The following is a 7140-nucleotide window of genomic DNA, read 5'->3' on the forward strand; positions in this document are numbered from 1 at the left end:
TGACCAGTCCACACTCAGTGTTGACAAAAAGAACACAACTAGCTTCTTTTATATCAGGACATACACAAATCTGAGTGCTGTGTCCAATTGTGCTTAAAACACTATTGTGATTAGAGTCTGATGTTTTCCTTCAAGCCATGCTCTATCCCCTCTCCTCCACTTGCTCTTCCTGTCTCTTTCTTTACAAAGCAGTGGATGCTGGTTTTAACATCTGCAGCATTGTATGGGTCTGTTTGATTCACCTGTAAGGCTTTACAGTGACCCAGTGGCAGACAACATGCTCTACCTTTCACCTGAGGTGATTTGAAATGCCTATTAATGCTACTTTTCTGCATTACAGAGGGGACCTGAAACAAGGGTGGGTGGCTTCCAGAAGATACTTGGTGATTTTTAGAAAACAAGTTCTCTTACAGAGAAAAACTCTTCACATGCCATGTGTATTCAAAGCAGATCATTTACACACTTTGCCTTTTAGTCTATTGTTTCTCCACGTCTTCAGCTGGGTGTTCTCATACCACCTTGTTAATGCCAGGCAATCTCCAACCCTTGAAGGAAAAGTCACTAATACTAGGCCTCTTTGTGTGATGATGAGGGTGGTTTGTTCTCAAGGAAGATCAATACAGCAGAGTACATGCTTGAAAGATGAAGTGATGGAAAGAGGGAACATCTCCCTGTACAAAACACACCAAGTGGGAAACTGCACCGTGAATCCATCCGTTGGAGGTGACAGAAAGGGAGAGAAAACTTTGTCTTGGTAGAGATGTGCACAATACCTAGCCAAGAAAAAGGCAAGGCATTTTCAAGTGAGGACCTATTAATAGGAGTGGGCTGAGGGGTTGTTTGCAGGAGCTCGTCTGCAGCGGGCACGCTGGGGATAGGTGTGGGAAAGAGCTGCCAGCGAGATGCTGAGAGTGGGGGCTTGCAGCAGGTTTTTTAAATGACTCGGTCTATTTAACCAAGCAAATAGAAGGCTGAAATGAGATGTTTGCTTTTCCCACTCACATGAGTGGGTGAACAGCCAGGAGAGGGATTTTAACTGTGAAGAACGTCGGTGCTTCAAGAACATTTTACCAATTGGCGATGAATAAATTCAGATTGGAAGAACTAAGAGAAGAGTGGGGCTGTGGTGTAGTCTCCTACCAGGAATACTGTGGGAGTTCAGGAACCCAGGTGCTGAAGATTCATAGACTGAGGAGAAGTCCTGTGTTTATGGGAGGAAAAAGGTGATCCCAAGGGCAAATTAGCAGCAATGCAATTTGAAAGGCAGGAGACTCGTGTAGGAGCTCACTGGAGAGCTTTCCACCCAGATTGTGATGGAAGTAACACCCAGTATTTAGTAGAGAAATGTTATTATAAACTTGGAATACTACCAGACTGTATTTGAGTTCTTATATTGCCACATTAAGGAAGATTTTGATTGCCTTTATTTTTATCAGTGCTTGGCTGACCACCCTGAGGTTTCTTGCACTGTTGTGCAAACACAAGGGAGCTCGAGCTCTAAGAGGCTTCATTAATTAGGAGTTTTTTCCTAGCTGGCATAAATAGATGAGTTCAGGATAAGCTGATATATGCAGTAGATTGTATCTTACCAGAAATGGTAATAGCACTCTGTGCCTGGGCATAAAAATTGATCTCAAGCATAAAGCTACCGATGCTTATTAGGCTGGGACGTGTGTAGGCCAATGTTCTCACACAGATGAACACATTTGACTAGGAGCATAATATTAAGTAGTATAAAAATGGAAATGAGCACATAATTATCTGGTAGCATGTGGGTTAAATGAACACATATTGCTGAAGAAAATTAGCAGGTGGGTGAACTTAAGGCTTAAGATGACCAAGAGGCCTGAGGAACCTCACGAGACAGAACTGCTGTGTCAGGATGGCAGGCAAGGGAACATCAGCTGGTCTTGCATGGGAGAGTGCTTACCTTTGTTTTAGTAAAACAGGGTAACTTGGCACTTCTTGGTTTCTGCTATGAAATGAGAGCACTCTGGTAATGGCTGTTTGAGAGGATGAAACAGAGAGCTGCTTCTTGGCTCCAGCCCTGGCAGTTAGCACCTACCTCCCTTTCTTTCATTTGCTTTGGCAAATGATGTCCATTCCTGCCCAAGATCCAAGTCAACACCTAATGTGATTTTTAAGACTGTCTTTGTACTTCTGCTGATCTACCTGGAGTTCAGTTTGCCATACACTTTGCTCTCAAAGAAAAGCAAAAACTTACAGCTGGAGGCTTGATTCCAGAAACACCAAGACATTAATTAAGATCTTTTACATTAAATGCTGGGCTGTGGCCCTTCCTTAAAATAACACAGCATCCCTTTAACTTCACAGCAGCTACTTGTCATAGATCACTAGATCTAAATATGATCCAAACTATTCTCTAGTAAACAGAGATATCAACCACAACATGCACCAAAAGTGCTTATGAGAAATCTAACCAGTACAACTGGCTTGCCTGACTTGTCTCTCATATTGATACTACCCAGCAAAGGTCTACTCATCCTAAAACAGGGACACCTCTAGCTGCTACCGTTCTCCACAGGGATTTTGTATTAGTTCCATGCAAACTGCCAGCACTGTTGGTCTAAATCATCCATTGTGGTCTCATGTTGGCCCAGGAAGGACACTTAGAGGCATGGCTGGCTCACAGAAGGGGTTGCAGTGACTCATTGTGGCACATGCTGTGCAAACAAAGCTCAAGTGTAAAACCCCTCTCACCATCATTCTCCGTTCGTGTACCAAAAGCAGGAGTTGTGAATCAGAACCTCTAGATACTGCAAGAGGAAACTGGCACGTGGAGGGGTGCAGAGAGGACTCTTCATCAACTGGAGCTTTCTTCAGATCCCAGGGTGAAGGCTGAGGGGACAACTGGCAGAAGAAAGGCAGTTTAAAGCAGCCACCAAAAGAGCTGTAACAGCATCTGCACTTACCAGGAGCATCTTCAACGTGACGATGCCCCACGTGAGCAGATACAACTGAGTGTCTGGAGAAGCCCAACTGTTTGAAGGAGGAAGCAGGTCAAGCAAGTTAGTAAATGTTGTGCCTTCAGTGCCCAGCCACATGGGCAGTTCCAGGAGGGCCAGAGCTACCTGGCTGTTACCCAGGGCACAAGATGATCTCATGCTGGGGAAAGGGAGAAGGCACCAAAGGGCAGGCGGCCTTGTGCACACCATCACTGGCAAAAACATGTCCCATCATCAGGCACATGGGACCAGGCAGCACCTCTGTGTTCAGCCTCTACATGACAAGTTTGTTCTAAAGCAAACAAATTGCTTTGGATGCAATGTAGGTTCTACCTTAATGCTGTCCCACCCAAGGGGAGTGTTATGCTCAGTCCAAGAGCTATGTTGTTTTCCAAGCTGGACCATCTGTAGGCTGTTAACACGAGGAAATGTTCTGTGACTGGGGCAAATACTACTGCTGTACTCTCACGAGGTAAGGAAGCATTGCCCCAGCTGTGAAACACAGAGCAGTGTCTGCATGGAGGATGGCACAAGCCTTACCTGGTGCCACTGGGTAAGCCAGCAGCTGCAGAGTAATTTGTTCATGCAGTAATTCATGCTGAACTTGAACACTAATCAATTACTCCACGGGGCTATAAAACCACCACAGAATCCTTTTAGGCTTGTGTCATCCTGTGAGCACAATACTGAAGTAAACTGTAACTTTACCCAGATGAAGTTCTAACAATTCTTCAATGACAGCTTTACTAGGCTCAAAACAGGGAGGGAAATTGCTGTTAATAAAAACCATAAAGCTTTTTACCTGACATTTTCACAACTAGCCTGAGCAAAGGTAATACCACTTAGCCTCTTTGGCCTCATTGCCAAAATGGGCAAGCAAGTGAATGGTGTGATTTCCCTACAGCTGGTGTAAGCATAGGCCTTACAAACCTTTTAAAAGAAAATCCACTTCTTTAATATTCTTAATAAGACTCTAAACGATGCTCCAGCTCCTGGCTTGGCATCAGCCTGATGTTTATTCCTCAGTTAGGATTCCTTCTCTTTCAGTGGAGCTTGCTGTCAAGATAAAAGCTAAAAAAGGAATTTATTAATTGATTGTTGGTGTGTCTGACATCTTTGCTGTGTGCTGCACTGCTTAAAACATCTAGAATAACCAAATCTGGCATTTGACACTGGCCTGAAGAGAATCTTCGGGGGTTTTTTATGGTAGGAATTCTGCTGGAAGTTTATGGTCAGCCAAAACAGGGATGGCCATCCCTGTGCTCTGAGCTGAGCTGCAAGCACAGCTTGAAGGAGAACGAGGCCACCCAAAGCCACCCTGAGGCTCTTCCACTGTGATTTGGTCAACCTGCTTCACCTGCAGCAAGAGGAGGGGAAGGCTGTCAGCTGCACAGCCGTCTGATCTTCTGCCTTTAAGAGCCCTTAAGGAGCAGATGGGCCTCACCTGAAGGCTAACAAGCTGGTATTTTTCACTCTGAAGAGCCACTGTGTCTCCTTAGTTAAGCATCTAGATAGATGGCTACTATGCCACCAAGCAGCCTGAATGCAAGAGGTAACCATCAGCTCTTGTTCCCTGTGGGCAGAGCCCTCACTTCTGCCTTCATGGTGGGTATAATGGCAACAGCTGAAAGAATGAGGTGGTTTTGGCTACTTAAATACCAGCAATTGCTAAATTAATTGTGTCTGAGCCCAAAGGGGCCATTAAACTCTGCTTTTGTGGCAAGCTGTGCTAGACCACCGTGGTTCCCTTGCTGTGTGCAAGGTCACTTCCCAGGCAGCAGAAGATGCATCAGCCCTTTTCTGTCTGAGCTTCCCAGATTCTGAAATAAATATGTCAAGGCAGGCTATTTTGATCAATTCAAATTCCCTTTCTGGAAGCCATCCAAGGCAGTGCTCTCTATACTTTGGGTTGCACAGCTGAGATCGATTTTTGCTCTTTTCCTCTTTCTAATACATCAATTTCCCCTTTGCCAACGAGCTTTAGAGCAGCACCTGTAAATCACAGTAGAAGCAGCGTGCTCAACGTGAGGAGAATGTGAGGAAGCCTCTTCACATTTAACCCAATTAAACACCAAGTCATTTAGCATCCTGTCAATAGCTATGGACCAGCGTGTGATGATGTGCCTATGTCACTGCAGCCTGAATCCTGAAGGTTCCCGTGTTCCTGGACCATGGAGAAAGCCTGCAGCAAGGTGAGTCTTAACTACATGAAATGGTAGAGGCTCTTGAGCTTTATACCACAAGGAATGGACTCGCTGGCTGGGTATTAAACCTCTGTGGGATGCACTTGGAAAGCTCTTATTACAGGCTGAAGTCTCTCAGAATAATGACAGGAGGCTTTTTAAGTCTACATTTGCAAAAGCACTCATCTAAAAGTAGGTGCTTCTGATAAATCTCCTTGGCAGCTAGCATTTACTTGATAGAAAAGGGGCATAAAAACTAGAATATGCTGAAATGATTGGCACAGTTGACTTTCCAGGTTCAGAAAAATCAGCTGAGGACGTGCAGTATGAGATTTTTACTGCATTTTACCTAAGCCAAACCACCTCTTTGGAGGAAGTTCCCCGTGCTTCATTTTTCTGCTTTCCCCTGCCTTCCTGCTCTCCTTCCTTGGTTAAAAGTCAAAAACCAGGCTGTTTCTCACTATTGAAAATCTAGTCAATGTTAACAAGTTGGTAATGGCCCAGTGCACATAAAAGCCTAGCAAAACACTCCCCAGCTTCAAGGCTTTATATAAAATGAATTGGATGCAGGCACATTCTTCACCCATCCTCTTAAGCCTGCCATCTGCACAGACTAAAAATAAAGCAGCAGCTTAAGGAGAGGTTTGATAAAATGCATCCGAGAAATGCATTGGCAAGGCTCTGCCAGGCTCTTAAAATAACTTGGACTTAAAATAACTTGGGAGGTGGTAACCCTGAGCACTGCAGAGGGGCTCTTCATCATTCCTGTTAGGCAGCCTCTCCTTGCTCAGGGGGGCAGGACAACTCCATCGTGGTAAGAGATTGCTGGCTTAGCCAAGAGCTCTTTTTAACATGAGAGCAAAGTTGCTGCCAAACTGGCAGGAAAAGTTTAATGCAGACAATTTGTTCAGGCAGTCAAGAGAAGGCAGTTAGCTACCTGCAATTAACATGAGAGGCTCCTCAAGCACCAAGTGGGACTAAAACATACATGTGTAGGGAAATACCATCAGTCTGTATGCCATGAGGCTTTCCATCCACTCTCAGCAGCCCCTGGTGCCTGCAGCTGAGGATTTAAGCCAGAGGGATTTAATGCAGCTGCAGTTCTGCCACACCAAGGCAGGGCAGTCGAAGGTGTGTCATGTTTCTGAGACTTTCTCCACCTCCCATGTCACTGCTTTGCAAACCAGGTCCTTGTCATTGCTGCCAGCAATTACTGCAGAAAGAGGTAAATGAAATGTGATAAAACATTTGTATAAAACCCCACTGTATTGAGTGTTCTTCCTATGTGCTTAATTACCGTTAATTTAGAAGAATGACACTCAGAAGTGCAAAAAAATCATCAATTGATTAGACAGTGGAAAAAAAAACCTGCTGCTGCTGCCTTCTGTCAGCTTCAGAGCAACAATGGGATTGCATTAAGAAGCAAGGTGATGAATTCAAGGTGCCAGGAAAGTAAATGGCTCACCCCAAAGTCAGCCACAGTGAATCAGTAAGACATCCATTAACAGAAACGAATGGGCTCGCTGGCTGCTCACACTAGTGAGTTACCCACAAGGAGGGCTGAGCCAGCCCTTCTGATGCTAAATGCAGCCTTTTGGGGTGGGTTGCTTTTACCCAGCAGCATTTTGAGTAACTAGAGCAATTACTGCTGATGAATAGGAGTGATCTTAAAGCTTTGAGACTTGACTTCATCTCATTATCAATAGTACCAGTGTAATGCTGCTACCTAAATATGCTTGACAAGTTAAATCACTCCAATATAGGACATCTTGTCTCACACACACAGAGGTAAGATCTGTAGTTTAGAGATGACACTTTCTCCATGAGTTGAGCCAATCCATGAATAAGGTCCCAAGACTTAATGCCCATAGACTTAATGCCCATAGTATTGCTGATAGTGTCAACCTCATCTGTTCTTCCAGTAACTCAATTCCTCCTCATCTTTCTTACTCTGACAGAGGGGATGGACACAGGATTGCAGTATTTTCCCC

Source organism: Colius striatus, chromosome 7 (assembly GCF_028858725.1).
Source record: "Colius striatus isolate bColStr4 chromosome 7, bColStr4.1.hap1, whole genome shotgun sequence".
NCBI lineage: Eukaryota > Metazoa > Chordata > Aves > Coliiformes > Coliidae > Colius > Colius striatus.